Here is a 23,192-nt window from a genome sequence, read left to right on the forward strand (position 1 = left end):
AATGCGAAGGGAAGCATGGCTGACTGAAAATCACAGCGATGGTAGGAACTGGTTACTTTTACCTAGCAAGGCCTGCAGCCCTAGTATATGCTTCAGTGCCATCTCTGGCAGGGAAGAAGCTGGTGGGCCCTGCACCAGCCTATCTGGGTAACTGCAGGTACATTTGGCTGGCACAGACTGAATAATCAGAAGTCTACCAGGGCAACTGTGGTCATTTTGGACCCACAAGGCATAGATTCCTGCCCATTCCTGCAGCTCAAACCCTGACCTAGGCAGGGGAGAATGGGGCAAAAGCTTCATCAGTCTCTGTGGGCAACTATAGTCTAGGCATGCATGACTGTTGTGGGAAACTGGCTTACCTGTTCCTTATTATAAATGTTACCCTATTCTATTGTAGATGTTGCAGTTGTTAGATGTTGCAGTTGTTCCCTATTATAGATGATGTTGTGGTTCTAATAGCAAACAGCTGCTTGGTAGTTTCCAATAAATATGAGGTGGAAACTACGGTTGAGGTTCTCAGTTCCAAAAGCTGTGAGTCCCCTGGTCCCAGCTTTATCTCCTCTCTTGTGTCATTCTCTCTGTCCTTTATTTTGTAAAGTTCTGTGTTGCCTTCCCTTCGAGCCAACCTATTGTGAGCTGATTGCAGCACATGACTTGGATTATTCCACACAGCTGTGACTCTGTCCCTACGTCTGGCAAAGGAGAAAGTTGGGAGAAGTTTCACTGGTCCCAGGGGCAATGAGGGGAGCTTAGGCCTCCACACCTTATAGCACAAACTACATCCTTGGCTACTACTGCACAACCAGCAAGGGAGAAAGGGCAGGAGGCCCTAAACTAAAGAGAAAAACTGCACCCAGAATAAATACTCCAGTAATCCAGATGCCAAGACACCAACCAAAAATTCCAAAACACACCAAGAAACAGGAAGCTATGGCCCAGTTAAAGGAACAAGTTAATCCTCCAGATGAGATAAAGGAGTTGAGACAACTAATCGTAGATGTTCAAACCAATCTCCTTAATAAATTCAATGAGATGCCTAAAGAGATTAAGGATATTAAGAAGATACTGGATGAACACAAAGAAGAATTTGAAAGCATACATAGAAAAACAGCAGATCTTATGGGAATGAAAGGTGCAATAAAATGAAATTTTAAAAAAACATTGGAATCATATAATAGCAGGTTTGAGGAGGCAGAAGATAGGATTAGTGTGCTTGAAGAAATGGCCTCTGAAAGTAAACATACAAAAGAACAGATGAAGAAAAGAATGGAAAAAATTGAACAAGGTCTCAGGGAACTAAATGACAGCCAGAGAAGTACAAACATATGTGTCATGAGTGTCCCAGAAAAAAAAGAGAAGGGAAAAGGGGCAGAAGGAATATTTAAAGAAATAAAGGTAGAAAGTTTCCCAACCCTATTGAAGGATATAGATATCCATGTCCAAGAATCACAATGTACTCTTATCAGAAAAAATCCGAATAGACCAACTCCAAGACACATACTCATCAGAATGTCAAAGGCCAAAGACAAAGAGAGAATTCTGAGAACAGCAAGAGAAAAGCAATGTATAATATATAAGGGATACCCAATAAGATTAAGTGCTGATTTCTCACCAGCAACCATGGAGGCAAGAAGACAGTAGTCTGATATATTTAATATTCTATGAGAGAAAAACTTCCAGTCAAGAATTTTATATTCAGCAAGACTATCTTTCAAAAATGAGGGCAAGATTAGAATATCCACAGATAAACAGAAACTGAGAGAATTTCTAAGCAAGAGACCAGATTTTTAGGAAATACTAAGGGTGTGCTAGAGCTTGAAAAGAAAAGACAGGAGAGAGAGGCCTGGCAGAGAGTCTAGAAGTAACTAAAAGTGTCAAAAGAGTGGTGAAAATAAAATATGACAGATGAAACTCAAATTGTCAGGAATAAACTTAACTAATGATATAAAGCACTTGGATTAACCCAATATTAAAAGAAATAAAAAAAGTCCTAAATAGCTGGAAGAACATTCCTGGTGGTAGGTGATGGATTCTTAATGGAGATAAGAGAAGGACTGAGATGGACTATTGGTATTTAATGTATATACAAGTTTTAATTAGCTTTACTGTAAAAGTGTGGAAATATATAGAGTGGATGGCAACACATACTGAGTAACAGTTTATAAATGGGGATGTGGCTGAAAATGATAGTTGAGGTATGTAAATGCTAATTGAGAGAATGCTAGAGAATAATCTAGGAACTGCATAGCACAGTAAACCAAGAGGTGGGTGAGAATTGTGGTTGATGGTACAACTGCAAGAGTGTCCTTTGTTAGCTAGAACGAATGTATATCATTCCTTCAGGGAGTTGGGAATGTGGAGAATTATGGGGAAAAATACAGCTGAAGTGACCTATGGACTGTGATTAGTAATAATAATATAATATTCTTGCATCTATGCAAAAGATTGTACTGTGTTGATACTGAGGCAGTATGGAAAATGTGAGCCAAAGGTACACCATGGAAATGGCAATAATCAGATGATATTATTTTATCTGTAGCAAATGACACACCACGTTGTGTATGTGTTGAAAGAAGGGTGTTGTTTGGGAATTCTGCACATGTGCATAATTGTTTTATAAGCTTACAACTTCTGTCATAAAAAATATATTTAAAAAATAATAATTGGGTGGGTTGGGGGAAAAACACACCAAATATAAGATAAGAAATATGATTAGTAGTAAGATTTTGACAGTGCTCTTTCATAGTTTGTAACAAACATCTCATGACAATGCAAGGTGTTGGTGGAGGGTTGATGTATGGAACCCCCTGTATGATGTTATGCATGTTTGTTTTGTAAGTTCACAACTTTTACTATACATGTAATTGTGTATGTAGGTTCATATATAAATAAATAAAGATAATAATAATCGGATTGGTTAGGGGAAAAACACTTTAGTAGTAATATTTGACAATTCTCTTTAATCATTAGTTAAAAATGTGTAAAAACACTGCAAGTTATTGGTGGTAGGGTGGGATGTTATATATGTTTGATGTAATATATGTTTCATAAGTTCACAACTATTATACATTTATTGTTTATGTATGTTTATGTATGAGTGATATAGTGCAATAAATTAAAAAAATTTAAAAAGTAATAAAAAGAAAATAATAATAAAAACAAAATACAAAACTTAAATTGAAATAACAAATATTTTAAAAAATTAAAATAAAATAAAATAAAAATTTTATGTGTCTTTCATCACCATATGTTATCTTTTATGTACAGTGACAATTTATATTGCTTAAGATTTACCTCATGAAAGCTTCTTTGTTGCTGAAATGTGGCCTCTCTCTAAGCCAAACTTAGCATAAAAACTCACTATCTTCCCCCCCAGCATGGGGCATGACTCCCAGGCATGAGCCTCCCTGGCATTGAGGGATTATTACCAAATGCCAACTAATGATATATTTGCAAAAAGACCTAGACCAAAAGGGGGGAATATTACAAATGAGCTTTTATGGCTAAGAGATTTCAAAGTGAGTTAGGAAGTCATTCCAGAGGTTATGCTTCTGTATATCTCAGGAGGATCTCACGGAAAGCCACAGTAAACAGTGCCTCAAGCAGGGTTGCTCCTGTGGGCTCTAAAGACATCTAGACACCATAGGCAGGGCACACTATCTCAAGAATTAGGTACCCTGTCAGTGGGCCTTACCTTGGAATATGCTTTCCCCAGTGTAACAGAGTTAGGGTCATTTATAATTTCCCTGTACATAGCTCATCTGCTCCTTTTATTTGAATCTATAACATTATAATCATTAAATATATATGTACCAGAGACTTAAATCTTTGGTCTGTTCATATGCTGGTTGAGCCCTGCATTTCAACAGAGTTGCAACATCCACTCTCCTGCTCATCAGACTCACCCTGGACAACTAACAAAATGATGATGAAGGACAACACCCATCCACCCAAAAAAGAGTATCTATAACTGCAAGCAAGACAGTTCCATTTCCCTCTAATCAGAAACAGAGTAGGCATCACCACCCTAAAATCCTTAATATAGAGGAATGAACAAACATCAGGGGGGAATGCAACCTTGGACTAAAGCAGATGTATTATTCTAGCAATGGAACATTGATATAAAGGCAGTGGTCACCAGAGTATCTGAGGGGAGGAAGAGGGAAGAATAGGTGTAACATGGGGCTATTTTTGGGATATTGGATTTGTTCTGAGTGACATTGCAATGATGGATACAGGTCATTACACATTTTTTCAAAACCTGTAACAATGTGTAGTTGAAAGTATAAACTATAATGTATATGATAGTCCATGGTTAGTACCACCACACTAAACAAAGATGTTTTTAATAGGGAAAAGTGTGAGAGGGGAAGGAGGAGGGGTATATGGGAATCCCACTATGTTTTCAATGTATCATTTATGTAATCTAAAGTTTCTTTAAAAATGAAAAAAGTTTTTTTAAAAAAGAACATCTCAGCTCCAAATAGGACTCTTGGCATGCAGTCCTTTTAACTCAGTCTCAGAGGGAACAAAAGAAGATATCTCAGAATGAGGACATATTCACCAATATCATATATTTACTGCATCTGAAGAATATATTTGAGAAGAATCACTAAACCACTAAACAAGAGAGGAGACCAAGATGGGGAAGACACAGAAAGAAAATAGTGGAGAATAATAAACTTTGCAATATAATTAAATCCTGGTAATAGGCTATCTTGGAAAGTATATTATAAATAAATGCTAAACAAGGACAAACTGTAAGAACAATTATTATAGACTCTAACCGAAGCTCTCAGCAAAATATAGAATTTATCAGTGGAAACTGGAGGGAGATGAATACAATGAGAAGATAAAGGAAAATCATGTTTGGAAATATGAAGTTAAGAGTCTTTTAGATCATGCAAGGAAATCATTCATTATGGTATTTATAGGGTGCTTCCCATATCCCAATATTTAACTAACAGCCTCTAACATAACTTCTGATTGGGAGATGGCTATATATTTGGATAATTCCATATACTAAGGAATAACAGGAAGAAACGGAGAGGTCCAGAGATAGATAATTCATGAGATGATAAGTGGGAAAGGTGTCTTTACAAATGAGGAGTCACCAGGTGTTTTTACAAAAACTCTCAGAGCTATTAGGAAAAAAAGAGAGAACATTTACAGCACAGCTGCATCCTGTATAGTTTAATTTAATACCAATTAGATACCTATAAATCAGTAGAAAGAAATTTGGTATATCCAAACATTAAGAGGCAGAAAAGTTTCCATTTCCATTCTGCATGAATGGGACTGCATCATTGGATCATAGAAGAAATCCAGGTTCTTCTGAGTTAGTCAAGTATCAGGTAGATGAGAGCATATGGCGAAAGTACTTCAGACGAGAAGAGGTTGTGAATAAAGTCTTCATTTGCCCATATCTAGTTAGGAAAATATTTTGGATTCAAAATGACACTATTCTTCTTGGGGTCTGGAGATCTCCACTTATGGAATGACTTGAAGTTTCTTCAAAGAAATATGAGTCACACCTTCTCATTTATGCTAATGTGGTTCTCTATCATAACCCCATATTCTACCATATACAATCCTAGAGATATTTCTAAAGAGCTACAGTAGTAATTGCTTGGATATTGTCCTACCTTTCTTAGCAGAAGGGAATTTTGTAAACATAATTTTCAATTTCTTAGTTGTAGGGAAATTAAGAAAGGTCAAATTCATAGCTACTGAGGCTACTATGGCTTCAACCAGTGAGTAAAGGAGTTAAGGGAAAACGTGTGGAAAATCTGGATGGTTATGGCTTCGTACTTATATTTGATAATGAAGAATTATTCCTGACATCTCTGTACATAACCAGATGGACTCAATGAAGCAGCTGTGATGTTGAGATCCAATCCAATCTTTTTTTTTTTATTGACTTTGTAATAATATTACATTAAAAATATATATGTGAGGTCCCATTCAACCCCACCCCCCCACCCCCCCTCTCCCCCTCCAACAACACTCGTTCCCATCATCATGACACATCCATTGGATTTGGTAAGTACGTCTTTGGGCACCTCTGCACCTCATAGACAATGGTCCACATCATGGCCCATACTCTCCTCCATTCCATCCAGTGGGCCCTGTGAGGATCCACGATGTCCGGTGATCACCCCCGAGGCGCCATCCAGGGCAGCTCCACGTCCCAAATACGCCCCCACCTCTCATCTCTTCCTGCCCTTCTCCATACCCATCGTCCACCATGTCCACTTTTCCCAATCCAATGCCACCTCTTCTATGTGGACATTGGATTGGTTGTGTCCATTGCACCTCTATGTCAAGAGGAGGCTCAGATTCCACATGGATGCTGGCTGCCATCCTCCCATTTTCAGTTGTAATCACTCTAGGCTCCATGGTGTGGTGATTGTCCTTCTTCAACTCCATCTTAGCTGAGTGTGGTAAGTCCAATAAATCAGATTGTAGGTGCTGGAGTCTGTTGAGGCTCAGGACCTGGCTATCACATTATCAGTCCAGAGATTCAAATCCCCTAACTATATCTTAAACCCCAACGTTAACTGCACCTCCAGCAGATTAGTATGAAAGTCTTATGAAGGGAGATCCCATCTGAGTCCAGATTCATCACACATAAACACCATTTCCAGAGAGGGGCCATCTGCCCTGGTAGTAAACCCCATCGGCCATGACCATAACTCTCATGGGTCTCTTTAGCCTTCATAGGAACCAATATCTGGGGGTTGTATCTGCTTTATCTGTCTCTCTGACTCTGCTCAGTTGTGCATGAGGGCAATCCTTCTGCCAGCCTCCAGACTCTTTTTTAGAAACTCGTAGCCATATAAACTCATTTCTCCTTTCCATTTCCCCCTTACTTTAGGTCAAACAGCATTTTAAAGTCATGTTATTTTATGTAGACATGGATATTCTGCTGATCCGCCCAATCCAATCTTGATCCTCTATACAAGGACAAACTTATCAATTCCAAGTTGGCTGTCAGCTCTATTTATACACCATAATTTACTGAACTACTCATCTAGCAGGTCTTAATTCTGATAAATCCATTCAAGACAGGATATCCTGCTTACAGAGTGTTAATATCAGACATTTATACAATGGGAAGGACCCAAAGTAAATCCCTGAGAATTCACAGTCCACTTCAAATAAATACACAGACAAGGCTGTGACTTTGTACCAAGAGAATGTAGGGGACCTGGTCATGTTCCAGCAGACAGTGGAGAATGCAAGGAGAAGAGTAATCATTCCTAGTATGGCTATGTCTTAAACCCAAGCATGTGCTTGATAAAATTGCCAATGGGTCATAGTAAGATCTATCTGCTGCTGTCCTACCAAGAAGGCTGTGTACCCACCAAGAACTATAAAGACATACTCTTGAGATAAGTATCAGTCCAAACCAGGTAAGGGCACATCACCCTGGCCAAGAAGGAAGAGTGACTTATTAGTGGTTATCATCTTTACAGAAATGCAGGAACACCAGAGGCAGAAGTATAATTTCCACAATATCTGAGTGATTCCCCATTTTTCATAAGCCTAAATTGGGCCACCCCTTTACAAGCAAGAACCTTCGTCTGACTGAGGAACTTCCTTAATGTAGGACCCCCACATGAGATAGCAGCTATATCTAAGCTTTTCTACATAATACATCTGTTCTAGGGTTGCTTTGAAGCATTATAATATAGTATATTCTTCTATGTGCTTCATTGAATCTTGACATATTAGGTCATTTAATTGCCCATCTGATATTCCTCATGCTTTATAAATAACCTCAGTAGCAGTCAGCACCTGGGGTCCTCCCTTCTCTCAGCTCTGGCCCAAGTGAAGGGGGTACGATCAGTGGGGGACAGGAATACTGAAATAGATACCTTTTTACCCTACTGAGGTGACAGTACCTTGAAGGATCTGAAGGTGACTAACCCTCCATAGTCTTATGCAAATACAGTGTTTTTAGTTTGCCACAGGGCTCCCAATACAAAGTACTGGAAATAGGTTGGCTTTTATAAAGGGAATTTATTTGGGGTAAAAGCTCATGGGTCCTAGGTCAGTAAATGTCCATATCAAGGCACCATCAGAGATGCTTTCTCACCAAGGTTGTCTGCTGGCAGATCCTGTAAGTCCTACCACAGGGCAAGACAAGATGCAACAGATCCCTGCTAAAGGTCCCTGCCTTCCTGTCTGGGTTCACCATCTCCATGGAGCTCAGCTGTGGGCAATCAGGCATAAGGCTCTTTCTGGACCTCCTCTCTCAGCCTCAGCTGCTCTGTTTTCTCTCTAAGCTCAGCTGCATATGATCAGGCATTTGCCTTGTCTCTTAAGCCAGGAACTGCTCCTTAGACCCAGCCAGCCTAACGGCCTCTTTCCATGCCTCTGTGCTCTGCTGATTCCAAACTCCAGGACATCTCTCAGGACTTCTCTGTCTTCCTGCAGTCGTCTGTCTCACGTGGCAGGGTCAAGATGACAGCTGTCTTTCTCTGTGTCTCTTTCTCTGTGCCTCTGTTTATATAAGACTCCAGTAGGAAAGTGGAGACACAACCTGGGTTATACCTCACTGACATAGTCCAATCAAAAGTGATCTAATCAAGAAATCTAATCAAGAAGCCCATTAACTGAATCAAGTGCAATCAAAGGGTCTCAAACCCACAGGAGAGGATTAGTTCAAAAACAATCTTTTCCGGGATTCACCAAATTCAAACTGACATGCATTGGTATGAGTTCATCCCATACTAAAACTGACAGAAAATACTTGTTATGATTTGCCAGGACAGGAGCAGCTGCAAACTTAAGAATGCATGAGAAACCACAAGACTGGTTCTCTGGTACAGTAGCAGTATGATATAGCTATGAATTCCAAAAATAGATATTGGATTATGTTTTTAAACTGATCTGTACATTGGCATGATTAAATTATGATTAGGGCTTTGATTGGGCCACATCAGTAGGGTATTGAGTTCCCACTCACCCTGGGGACTCACAGATAAAAGACATGGCAAAGGACAGAGTTGAGGTTTTTAATATTGGAGTTTTGTTATTGGAGTTTGATGCTGAAATCTTAAGCTGGAGCCCCAGGAAGTAAGCACACAGAGGAGGGAGGAGCAAGCCCCAGGAAGAGAGGAAAACTGAGCCCAGAAAGAAGCAAGCCCTGGGAAGAGAGGAACCCAGAAACCTGAACCCTGGCATATGTTGGCAGCCATCTTGCTCCAACATGTGGAAATAGACTTGGTGAGAGATGTAACTTATGCTTTATGGCCTGATATCTGTAAGCTCCTACCCCCAAAAAATACCCTTTATAAAAGCCAATAGATTTCTGGTATTTTGCATTAGCACCCCTTTGGCTGACTAAATACAGGTACCTAGAGAGTAACCCCAGTTAGAGACATTGATATTTTGAAAGAAGAGCATGGCCAGTGGCCTTCAGTTGAAGCTTATGAAACATATATATGGGAGGTAGTAGGGCATAGGCAGTGTATTAGTCAGTCAAAGGGGTGCTGATGCAAAATACCAGAAATTGGTTGGTTTTTATAAAGGGTATTTATTTGGGGTAGGAGCTTACAGATACCAGGCCATAAATCATAAGTTATTTCCCTCACCAAAGTCTATTTTCATGTGTTGGAGCAAGATGGCTGCCAATGTCTGTGAGGATTCAGGGTTCCTGGGTTCCTCTGGTCTTAGCTCCTCAGTTTTCTCCACAAGGTCAGCTGTAGACTATCAGGTAAACGGCTCTGTCTCTTTCCCTAGGGCTCCAACTTAAGACCAGCATCAAACAGCAACTTCAAAACTCCAACGTTAAGAACCCTTAACTCTATCCTTTGCCACCAAAGGGTGGGGACTAAACACCCTACTGGCACAAGTGGTTTACATAGTTACTTAATCAAGTAAACTATGAATCCAATATAATCTAATATGCCCAGGGGAAAAGATCAGTTTACAAACATAATCCAATATTTCTTTTTGGAATTCATCAATAATATCAAACTGCTACAGGCAGGAATGAGGAAGGGAAGAACAGGGCTAACATGGTAAGATATTTGAGGTACCAGTAGGGCCCTGAAAAGTTAAAAACAGTGCTGGTAGCACAAGTTCAAATTCCCTAACACTCTTGCGCATGTGGATTGATAGTGCCTTGCCTATAAATCTCAGATATTTGTCTTGGCAGCTAAGATGTTTTTACAAAAACATTTTGTTATGGCATTTTCAGGATTTTCTGTCTTAGGTTCAGGTTTTTCATACGTAATGGAAGTCCATTCACAGGATAAATTACCATCACTTAAATTTTGGCACATTTTCCAGATGTCTATGGAAAGCAGTAAAGGAAATGAAGCAAAAGGCTATCATCAGAATGTATATCCTCAACACAAGAGAATTCATAGGCAGAAAGTTAGAAAGTTAGGCAGAAAGAATGCAACCAAAATGACAGGGTTAATGTAAGAAATTGTTGAGTTTGAAAAAAAACAAATTGGTTCAATAATAGCACCTAGATTTGCTTTCCTTCCTGTTCTGTGTTAATGATACTTTCCTCCTTCCCATAACTAAGGCTTTGCCATTACTACAGATTTTTATTTTTATTTTCATTGTTTTTTTTATTTGAGAATTTGTGAGTTAACAAAACAATCAGACATATAATATAAGATTCTCATACATTATCCCATGACCAACACCTTACATTGTTGTGACACATTTTTTACAAATGTGGAAAGAGCATCATCATGATATTATTGCTACCTAGAGTCCATAGGTTATATTTGCTATGTTTTTCCACAAACCATCTTATTATTAACATCATCTATTTGTACTGTGCATTTGTTATATAGTTCATGAGAAACTGTTTTCCTATCTGTATGGTTAACCATAGTCCATAATTTACCATGAGGTATGGTCCCCTACCTTGTGCAGTCCATCCAAAATGAACACTCAGGGCTCTCAGTTTCATCATGGAGTAGTGCTGTCACCAGCTCAGTCCATTTCAGAATATTTTCATTACTCCAAAAGGAAAAATCCCATCCCCTTATACCCACCCATTATTGACTCTTAGTGTTGATATTGTACCTTCTTTGTCATTGCTGTAAAAATATTACAATATCACTTTTAGCTATAGTCTATAGATTACATTAGTGATATTTTCCCATGTATCTCCGTATTCTTAACAACTTGTAAAAGGGGAATATCCTTGTATTTGTACTATTAATCAAAATCATCATCCACCACTGAAATCACTGTTATACAGTCCCTAGATTATCTCTAGCTTTCTTTCAATTGGCATTAACCTCCCTCGACTACTCCTTTTAGCCACGAGCACATATATAAATTAGCAATGTTGATTATATTCACTGTGTTACCATCAACTCTAACCATTTCTCCATGTTTACAGTCCACTTATTAAACATTTTACATACATTCAGCATCAACTTCCACTTTTCAACCCACTTTCTATTTCCTAGTAATCTGTACTCTAGAGTTTATCTCCATGAGTTTTCTCGTTGTATTTAGTCCATGTTAGTGCGACCATACACTATTTTTTTCCTTTTGTGTCTAGCTTATTTCACTCAACATAATGTCCTTAAAATTCATCCATGTTGTTATATGCATCCTGATTTCATTTCTTACAGCTGAATAGTATTCCATATTATATATATCCCACATTTTGTTTATCCATTCCTTGGTTGATGGACACGTGGGCTGGTTCCATATTTTAGCAAATGTGAATAAGGCCACTCTGAACATAGGTGTGCAAATGTCTATTCAGGTCACACTTTTCAGTTCTTCAGAATACTTTCTTAGGAGTGTGATTGCTGGATTATATGGTAGTTCTATATTTAGCTTCCTGAAGAACTGCAAAAAGGTCCTCCACAGAGGTTGCACCATTTTACATTCCCACTAACAGTGAAGGAGTGTTTCTATTTCTCCACATTCTCTCCAGCACTTATAGTTTTCTGCTTTTTAAATAATGGCCATTCTGTAAGGCATGAAGTAATTTCTCGTTGTAGTTTTGATCTGCATTTCCCTACTAGTTAGCATCACTACAGATATTTTTACTGTAATTTCCAATTTGGAGATTAAGTAATGTGTAATCTACCCTATATCTCTTGAACCAAAATAAAAAGACCTCTTTCTTCCTTAACACTTTCTCCTCCATAGACACAAATGAGGTCAGATCATTACATATTGGGCTTAGCTAAGGGTATCGCCAGGCCATGTTCTCTGTCCTCTGCCCATGATGTTACCATATGTACACATAATATGAGAAATTTGGGAGATATTGGCATTATGACGTAGTAGGAAGCATTTGGAGTCATACTTGTATCTAGAATGAATTTATAATTCATTCTGATTACTTAAGGAAAGTCCTTCATCTTCAAGTGACTTTATAAGAATAAATGGAGTTTCTATCTATCTGTAGGATCATTTGGAGGAATAGTAGATATAATGAAATGGGTACTTAACAACATGGCTGAATATATATGAGATTACACCAGTGCTCCATAAGCAAGGAATCCACATGTCCTGCAAATATGAAGTGAGTATTAGAACACGCGGAGATAAAGCCAGAATGCAAACACTCCTGGTGCTGGGATTTGGCTTAGAAGGGTTTCTGGTGTTTTAAATCCCCTTTCTCTCCAAAATACAGAGGAGCAGAGTTATTCCAACTAATAGGATCACCTCATCTATAACCAAAAACCGTAGTTCAGATATCTCTGGAGGACCTTCCACAAGGTTCTCCTGGTATTAGCACTACTTGTATCACTCCTTATCCTAAGATATACACAGTCAACTATACAGGTGCCAGAGGTTTGGCTGTCTCCTCTCAGATATATTCTCATTCTCTTGTCCAAAAGAGGATTTTTAATGATTTCTGTGCTCCATCTGAAGCACTTCAAAATGCAGGCAGAGATTTCTTATCTTTCCTTCCTTTTTCATGGTTGATGACAACTATGTGAAAGAATGATGTGTGAAGCACTGTAGGCTTCTGTCAGGAGGACAAAAAGAACAAGGTCACACCCATTAACCAACAATGAGATGACCATTGGTGAGGCAGATGTGAAGACAGAGCCAGCACTGGTCTCCTCTGGGACTCAGAATAGAGACTTTAGACCTTAAGTCAATCAAACCAATGAACTACTGGCTACAATTTTTCTTCTGGGCATCACACCATATTCTGGTAGTAGTCTCCTTCATCACCCTTCAGCCTGTCTCACCAACAATCTGAGATAAGTGACATAAACCATTATTGTAAGTCATTCAGAGAGATTATTTAGTGACCATGTAAAATAGGAGGTATACCAGCTGCTGAGTTCACTAATTCCATCTAGCATTTAGTCTAACAGTATTCTTCTCTTCTCAGAAATACCATTAGGTGTCAAGCAGCAATTTGTGGGGAAGGAAAGATATTTTACAATGTCCTACCTTAAATCTAGATCAAGCATTCTCAGGAGGAGTGACATCATCTCCAAGGGGGCAAAAATAGATTTTTAGGGAGCAAAAAAGGTATTAAAATTTTATCTTTGAAAATATAGAGCACATAAAAATATATAGTGTGTAGGTATGTATGTGTATATATATGGCATTAAACTTAGGAAAAATGTCTAAAAAGTTCCTTAGGTGATAATAATGATAAAAAGTTTGAGAAACACCATTCTAGATTATGATGACTATTTTTTAAAATTTCTGTAGGTTTACAGAAAAATCATGAATAAGATAGAGTTCCCATATATCACCCTATTATTAACTACTCATATGAGTGTGGTACATTTGTTACAATTAGTGAAAGAACATTTTTATAATTGTACTGTTAATTATAGTTCATGGCTTACATTAGGATTCACTGTGATGTGCAGTCCTATGATTTAAAAAAAAAATTTCTGGTAACATAAAGAATAATGATGTTTTTTCCTCATTCTAGAATTTCTGCTTTTAGTTTTTAAGAACATTTAAACAAATCAGTTTTATTGATACATATTAATAAGGCCTACATTCATCCAAAGTGTACAGTCAATAGTATCTGATCTAATGACATAGTTGTGTGTTTATCACTTCTATCATTATTAGAGCATTTTCATGATATCAATAATAATAATAATAATAAAAGACAAACAAGAAAATCCCTCACCTCTCAATCTCTCTTTGTTTCTCCTTATGTACATAGCTGTTATTTCTGGCTAATCTTGAAAAATTATTTGTTTATTAGGAAGTTAACAAATTATTTATTTGTTTATTAAGAAGTTGTTGCAATATATTCACACACCACGTGATTTATCCAAAGTGTATAATCAATGGCTTTTAGTATATTCAACTTGTTGTACATTCATGAGCTCAAATATTTTAGAAAAATTTCATTGCCCCAAAAAGAAAGATGCCACACCCATTAGCATTCCTCCCCAGCTGTACATAACCACTAATCTAATTTCATCTTTATAAATTGATTTATATTTGCATTTCATAAAAATGGAATTATGCAATACTGTCTGGTTTCCTTCACTTACTATAATTTTTTTGTCTGATATTAACATTTTGTAGTATTAACTTATATTTTTTTTCGGCTTCAAAGGAAAACATCTTATATATACAATTTTACCCATATTCATATTTCACATAATGTATTTAATTCATAATAGTGCAATCATATAGTATTTGTCCTTTTGTGTCTGGCTTGCTTCACTCAACAAAATGTCCTCCAGGTACATCCATGTTGTCATATGCTTCTCAACTTCATTTCTTCTTACTGCTGCATAGTATTCCATCATGTGTATACACCACAATTTGTTTATCCATTCATCTGTTGATGGACACTTGGGTTGTTTCGAACTTTTGGCTATTGTGAATAATGCTACTATGAACATCAATGTTCAGATGTCTATTTGTGTCTCTGCTTTCAGTTCTTCTGGGCATATACCTAGCAATGGTATTGCCAGGTCCTGCGGCAAGTCTATATGCAAATTCCTGAGGAACTGCCAGACTGTCCTCCACAGTGGCTATACTATTCTACATTCGCATCAGCTGTGAATAAGCATACCTATCTCTCCACATCCTTTCTAACATAGACAGTTTTCCGACTTTTTAATAGCAGCCAGTCTCATAGGTGTGAGATGATATCTCATTGTAGTTTTGATTTGCATTTCCCTAATTGCTAGTGTTTTTGAACATTTTTTCATGTGTCTTTGCCATTTGTATTTCTTCTTTGGACAATTGTCTTTTCAAGTCTTTTGCCCATTTTAAAATCAGATAATTTGTCTTTTTATTGTTGAATTGTATGATCTCTTTATATATCATGGATATTAAACCCTTATCAGATTTGTGATCGCCAAATATTTTCTCCCATTGAGTCAGCTGCCTTCTCAGTCTTTTGACAAATTCCTTTAAGGTGTGAAAGTGTTGAATTTTGAGGAAGTCCCATTTATCTATTTTTTCCTTTTGTTGCTCATGCTTTGGGTGTAAGGCTTAAGAAACTACAGCTTATCACAAGACATTCAAGATGTTTTCCTACATTTTCTTCTAGGAGTTTTATGGTCCTTGTTTTTATATTTAGGTCCTTGATCAATTTTGAGTACATTTTTGTATAAGGAGTGAGACAGAGGTCTTCTTTCTTTGCTTTAGATATGGCTAAAGTCCCAGCATCATTTTTGGAATAGATTGTTTTGACTCAACTGGGTGGACTTAATAGCCTTGTCAAAAATCAAGGATCTATTTCTGAGTCCTCAATTCAGTTCCGTTGGTCAATCTGTCTGTCCTTATGCTAGTACCATGCTGTCTTTACCCCTGTAACTAAGTAATATGCTTTAAAGTCAGGAAGTGAGAGTCCTACAACTTCCTTCTTTTTTTAAAAGATATTTTTGGCTATTTGGAGTCCCATAACATTTCAAACAAATTTGATTGTTGGCTGTTCAATTTCTGCAAAGAAGACTGTTGGGAGTTTTACTGGGATTGCATTGAATCTGTAAATTGATTTGGGTAGAACTGATAACTTAACAATATTTAGTCTTTCAATCCATGTACACGGAATATCCTTCCATTTATTTAAGTCTTCTTCAGTCTCATTAGCAATGTTTTGCAGTTTTCTGAATACTGGTGTTTTATTTCCTTAGTTAAGTTTATTCCTACATATTTGATTGTTTTCATCACTGTTATAAATGAAAATTTTTTCTGATTTCCTCCTCAGATTGAACATCAGTTGTGTATAGAAGTGCTATTGATTTTTGCATATTAACCTTGTATCCTGCCATATTTCTGAACTCATCTATTATTTCTAGTCACTTTGTTGTGTTTTTTTTCCAGGATTTTCTACATATAGGATCATGTCATCAGCAAATAGTGAAAGGTTTACTTCTTTTTTCTATTTGGGTATGTTTTTTTCTTTGTCTAGCCTAATTGCTCTATTTAGATCTTCTAGCACCATATTGAATAGTGATAGCAACAGTGGGCATCCTTGTCTTGTTCCTGATCTCAGTGGTAAAGCTTTCACCATTGAGTGCAATGTTAGCTCCAGGTTTTTCATCTATCTATTCTACCATATTGAGAAAGCTTCCTTCTATTCCTATCTGTTGGAGTGTTTTTATGAAGAAAGGGTGCTGTATTTTGTCAAATGCCTTTTCTGCATCAATCAAGAGTACCATGTGATTTTTCTTCTTCAGTTTATCATTGGGATTTATTACACTAATTGATTTTCTTGTGTTTTACCACCCTTGCATACCAGGAATAAAGCCCACTTGATCACTGTGTATAATTCTTTTAATATGCTTTTGGACTCTGTTTGCAAGTATTTTGTTAAAGATTTTGCATCTATAGTCATTAGAGACATTGGTCTATAATTTTCTTTTTTCATAGTTATCTTTATCTGGTTTTGGTATTAAGATGATGGTGGCTTCATGGAATGAGTTTGATAGCATTCTTCCCTGTTCAGTTTTTTGGAAGATCTTGAGCTAGATTGGTATTAGTTCATTTCTGAATGATTGATAGAATTCACCTGTGAAGCCATTTGGTCCTGAGCTATTAATCTTTGGGAGGTTTCTGACAACTGTTTCAATCTCTTCACTTGTGATTGGTTTGTTGAGGTCTTCTATTTCTTCTGTGGTCAGTAGGTGGTTTGTGCATTTCTAGGAATTTGTCCATCTGTAGCAGTTTGATATAGTTATGAATTAAAAATATGTATATATATTGGATTATGTTTGTAAACAGGTCTGTACCTGGGCATGATTTAATTATGATTAGGGCTTTGATTGGGTCATGTCAGTAGGGTGTTGAGTCCCCACCCTTTGGTGGGTGGGGACCGACAGGTGGGGACTGACAGATAGAAGACCTGACAAAGGACAGAATTGGAGTTTTTAATGTTGGAGATTTTGATGTTGGAGTTTGATGCTGGAGTCATGAGTAGGAGCCCTGGAAAGTAAGCTCACAGAGGAGCATGGTTATGAAGAAAAGGAAGTAAGCCCCAGGAAGAGAGGAACCCAGAGCCCAGAGAAGCAAGCCCTGGGAAGAGTGGAACTCAGGAAGCCTGAATCTTGGCGGACATCAGCAGCCGTCATGCTCCAACACATAGGCTTTGGTGAGGGAAATACTTATGCTTTATGGCTTGGTGTTGCCGCCTTTCTTCACCCCTCCTCCCCTTCCAGCCCCGCCGTCCTTCCCGCCAGTCCCGCCCATACTGCCAACCTACAATCTGCCCTCTTCCCCAGTAACTGCTTACCTCAGGTCTATCCATCAGCTTCAGCCTATCCACAGCCGCCCCTTAGCCAACCCTCCCTTCTTCACACTCCTCCCTCTACCCAACCTTATATAACTAAGTGTACTTCCGCAATAAAGCAGACCTGTTCTTGCGCTCAAGCGGTCTCCATGGTTTTTCCTTAACTGCGAGTCCCCCACGCCTGGAGAACCGGTACTCCCTTTCGGAGCACCCCCCGCCGGCTGCCTGGCAGGAGCAAGCCCCCCCGACTCTTGGGCCTGAGCAAGGTCGAAACCCTCACGCTCAGCTACAACTGGCGCCCAACGTGGCGGCTCCTCCCCTGGCCCCTCTCTGCTGCTGCTGCTGCTGTGATCGTCCTCCTCTCCAGGTAGGGACCCCTCGCCCGGACGAGCCCCAAGGGACCCCTCGCCGTCGTCCCGTCCCTATCCCATCATAGGCGCCTCTTTGTCATTGCGTCAGGCACCGCAAGTCAGGGCCCTCGCTGCCCTGCTCGATGCCAATGGAGTCCGCGTCTCCTTGCGGCAGCTCCAAAAGTACTGGGATCTCTTGCTCCCTTTTAATCCGTGGCTTGCCACCTGCCAACTTTGGAGCCTGGACACATACTCTCGACTCATAGATCGAGTCACTTCCGCCATGGAGCGCGAGAAACGCACCTTCCCAACAGGCCTCTTACCCGTTCTCGTTGCCATTCGCGCCTGTCTCCTTGGCGCTCCGACCGAAGCCGTTTATGAAACTTCTCCCAAACGGCCTCTAGACTGTGATCCCGATGAGTCCGCTGACACTGACTCTTTGTCTAACCAACTTGCTGCCGCTCTCGAGCGTGAACCTCCCCGCCCGAGCTCCCCGCAGCAGACAGAAACCATTCCTGCCACTCCCCAATATGGCGGACTTCTGCCTTCTTCCCCCACTTCTGCCCAAGATGGCGCGCATCCGGCTTCTTCTTCACTGGTGTCCTCCTCCCGCCTCTACCCGCCTCTTCCTGCCCAGTCAGCATCCGGTTCGGGCCCAGAAACTGCATGGTCGCCATCTTCCACTAAACCGGAAGCACCCCTCGTGCCATCTTGTCCGCTGCCGGATGTCGCTGCTCTGCCATCTTGGCTGGCGCCCGGAAGGGCCCCGCCACCATCTTGTTGTCGCCCGGAAGCCGCTAAGCCGCCATTTTCTCACCTGTGTTCCGCTTATCCCTTGCCGCCACCGTATGGCAATAGCCCTTCACCTGCCTTGGCTGCTCCATCAGTCCCCGGTGCCACGTCTTCTCAAACCCCCCAGCTGTATCCGCTGAATCCGCAGCCCACGCCGCAGTGACCCCAAACTTGGCTACCCTTTACAGCGGAAGAGGTCAGGACCCTCCGCAAAGCTGTAAAGGAAGACGGAATTGGCAGCCCTTATGCGCAGCAACTACTTGAGGAGTTGGGGACCCAACTCGTTCTCCCATATGACTGGATTGCACTAGCCCGTGCCATCCTGACACCGGGTCAATTTATTGAATGGCGCGCCCATTACCAAGCGGCTGTTGACCGGCAAATCATGGAGAATGCCCAAGCTGGCGTCCTTGATCCCTCCGATGCATACACAGGGACCAACAATTATGCAGACCCTCGTTCTTACCTCCAAATTGACCCAGGGTTTTGGCACCGGGTAAAAGTCCTCGTCCAGCGGTCTTTCTCTCTAGTCTCCACCAAGCAGCCCACCAAGCTCGCACAACTGCTTCAAGACTCTAATGAGACTTTCGCAGCATTTGTCGCCCGCGTCCTGGAAGCCTGTCAGCGGAAGATTTCCAGCGAGGATGCCCAGTTTGCGCTGGCCAAAGAACTTATCATAGATGGATGCCTTGCGCCATTCCGAGCCGTAGTCCTTCCCATATGTGATAAAGCTCTGCACGAGTGGGTCCTTGCTTGCCGTGACGTCGACCCACAAGTCAAAACACTCACTACTGCCCTTGCCTCTGCCATGGCTGTTTCATCCGGCCCCACTTCTGTCTGCTTTCGGTGCGGCCAGCCCGGCCACTTCGTCCGCGAGTGCTCCCAACCAGGCCCAGCGCCTCGCTCAGACCCGCCATTGCGGCGGCCAAGGGGCCCTTCTACGCCATGTCCGCGCTGTGGGAAAGGATATCACTGGGCCCGTGACTGCCGTTCTGCCCAAAGTCCTCAGCAGCCTTTAAACTCCCAGCGGGGCAGGCCTCAGCCCCTCCCCCAAGAGGCCTCCAGAAGACTTCCCAAGCCATAATGTGGACGATGCCCATCACGCACTGCCAGAGACCCTCATTGGAGCTTAAAATCGATGGGCAATGGCTCGATGGGCTCCTGGATTCCGGCGCTGAAGTCTCCTGTGTTCCCTTTGAAGTTGCTGTGTTCAATCACTGGCCCCTAGAAACCGGCCCTCAAGTCATTGGCGCCACGGGAGCCGCTACCTCCTGGAAAACGTCCCAGCCTCTGCATTGGAGCAACCGGGAAGGCCACGAAGGCCAAATTCGCCCACTCGTCCTTTTGTCTGTCCAGACCATCTTATGGGGGAGAGATGTCCTCAGCCAGTTAAAAGCCCGAATTACCACAGAGGCCTTCTCAGCTGCGCTGCCCCCCCCCCTACTAGGGGCCACTGCTCACATCTCAAGACCTGACCCTATTCCTCTGGAATGGGACACAGAGGAGCCCATCTGGGTCGAGCAGTGGCCCTTACCAGCTCACAAGTTACAAGCTCTCTCCGCCCTCGTCCAAGAGCAGCTACAGGCAGGGCACATAGAGTCATCCACTAGTCCCTACAATTCACCAGTCTTTGTCATCAGCAAAAAGAGCACTGGCAAATACCGCCTTCTCCACGATCTCCGTGAGATCAACAAGCATATCAAGCCAATGGGGTCACCTCAGCCAGGATGCCCGCACCCCACTGCAGTCCCCCAACATTTTCATGCAGCAACCATTGACATCAAGGACTGCTTTTTCTCTATTCCTCTTCACCGGCGAGACTGTCTGCGATTTGCGTTTACAGTCCCACGCACCAACAACCAGGGCACAGCGCTTCGATTCCAATGGCGAGTGCTACCGCAAGGTATGCGGAACAGCCCAACCATATGTCAGCTCTATGTCCACCATGCCATTGAGCCGCTGCGCTCAAAGTTTCATCCAGAGCAAACATATGTTCTCCACTATATGGATGACCTTCTCTTAGCAGCGAGCTCCAGCGCGCTCCTCAATGACCTGCTCTCTGCAGTGATGACAAACCTTTCAAGCCTCGGACTTACCGTGCAATCAGACAAAATAAACCTCCAACCTCCTTTTCAATTTTTGGGCTTTCATTTTCATCACTTCATTCAGCCCACAAGCCCACAAATTCATGTCTCTCACAAGATGACGCCGACTGAACTCCAACAACTTTGTGGACAAATCAATTGGCTTCTCTTGGCGCTGCCCATCACAACAGCGCAGATGCAACCCCTCTTCAAGCTCTTGCAGACCAAAGACAGCCCACCAACTGCAGCCACCCGCAGCATCACCATCACTCCTGCTGCTCGAGAAGTCATCCAGCAAGTTAGCGCCGCTCTGCAGCAATGCCGCCTGGAGCGGTTCTCCCCTAACCTTCCAATTTTGGCTTTAGTTCTGCCAACGCCAATCACTCCCACAGGTCTCTTGTGGCAAGATGGCCCTCTCCTTTTTCTGCATACGTCAAAGAGCAAACTCCCAAAAATCTGCCCTTTTACAAGGGCCTGGATCGCGTTGGCCACTGACTTAATACTTCTCTCCATACAAACGTATGGCATCCCGCCACACACCATTGTCTGGCCTTTAGATGCCAAGGAAGTTACCTCCCTCATCATGAACAATGCCCAAATGCAGAGCCTGGTAGAGCTCTTTCGCGGCTCCTTTGACAACCACTATCCTCATCACCGATTGCTGCAGGGAATGTCTCAATTGGCGTTTTCCAACGCGTTCCGTCCATTGCCCGCACGGAACCTGATCCCTTCAGCCATCACTGCCTTCACAGATGCCTCAAAAACGGCATTTGCTGCCATCATATACACTCCTGGAAATCCTGAGCCACTGCAACTGCTGTTCGCAAATGACTTTTCTGTTCAAGTGGGCGAGCTTCTAGCTGTCGCTGCAGTCCTCAATCTCCACCCAGACCAGCCTCTCAACATCTTTACTGACAGCCTGTACACTCTTCAGGTGTGCCGCGGCCTCCCGCTTGCCACTTTCTTACCAGGTAACTCAAACATTGATCGAGCGCTCGCTTTCGTACAGCGACTTCTTGAAGCGAGGCAACAGCCCTGGTTCTTTGCTCATATCAGAAGCCATTCTGGCCTACCAGGACCGCTGGCTCAAGGGAATGACCTCGCTGATGCTTCTGTGTCCAGCCGCCAGGTAAACCCAGTCCTCCTCCATGAAAGCCCTGCCGACGGGCCGCGACTTGGAGACTTTGTTAATCAAGCCAAGCTCCTGCATTCCCAATTCCACTTCTCTGCGCGGTCCATCCGGAAGCTCTTCCCCGACTTACCCATTGAAACTTGCAAACACCTTGTGCGCGCGTGCCGGACTTGCGCGCCATTGTTGCCACTTGGGCCTTTGCAGCCTCAGGGTGTTAACCCCCGCGGCCTCCGCCCAAACTCAAGGTGGCAATTAGATGTCACTCATGTCAGTGCATTTGGCCGCCTCAAATATCTTCATGTGGCAATTGACACCTTTTCACATCTGTGCTATGCAGTCCCTCTTGCGGGGGAAAGTGCTAAACACTGCGTCCAGGCGCTTCGCCAAGCTATTTTGTTCATGGGAATTCCGTGGGATCTCAAGACAGACAACGGACCAGCATATCACAGTGCCGCCTTCGCCAGCTTCGTGCAGATGTATCACATCACGCATCATTTTGGCATTCCATACAATCCACAGGGGCAAGGAATCGTCGAGCGCACTCACCAACAGCTCAAGCTACTCATTCAAAAAGAAAGGGCCTCCTCTCCCCACAAGGCCCCCGCCGACGTCGTGACTGCCTGCCTCATTCATCACAATCTCCTAACCTTCGATGACCATGGACTCTTCCCCACCCATAAACACTGGGGACCCATGTGGCAGCCCTCGCAAGTTCCCCTCGTCCATTGGAAAGACCCTGCCACAAATCGTTGGCAAGATCCAGCTCCCCTCCTAGCACAGGGGAGGGGCTTTGCCTGCGTCTTTCCAGATTCTGAGCCGCAGCCGCTCTGGATTCCTGGGCGCTGCATCCGGCCTGCCACTGACCCACTAGTTCCACCGAACGATCAACACCCTATGCCTTCGGTGAGAGATAATATTGACAGTGGGTATGGCCCAGATATCGCCCCGTTCACCCGGATCCAGCACCAGCCATCATCAAGAAACGCCCCCTCTTAAAACGTTTCAAACCCTTACCCCGCTCTCTTTCCCCCCTCATGCTGCCCGCTCGCCACGCGTGGAGAGCGAGGAGTTTTCTCTTCTTTTGTCTTCACAGATGCCGCACCGTCAGATGATGCCTCTATACAGCCTCGCGACCGTTTTCTTCGTCCTGG

The sequence above is a fragment of the Dasypus novemcinctus genome, chromosome 3, assembly GCF_030445035.2.
Source record: "Dasypus novemcinctus isolate mDasNov1 chromosome 3, mDasNov1.1.hap2, whole genome shotgun sequence".
Taxonomy (NCBI): Eukaryota; Metazoa; Chordata; class Mammalia; order Cingulata; family Dasypodidae; genus Dasypus; species Dasypus novemcinctus.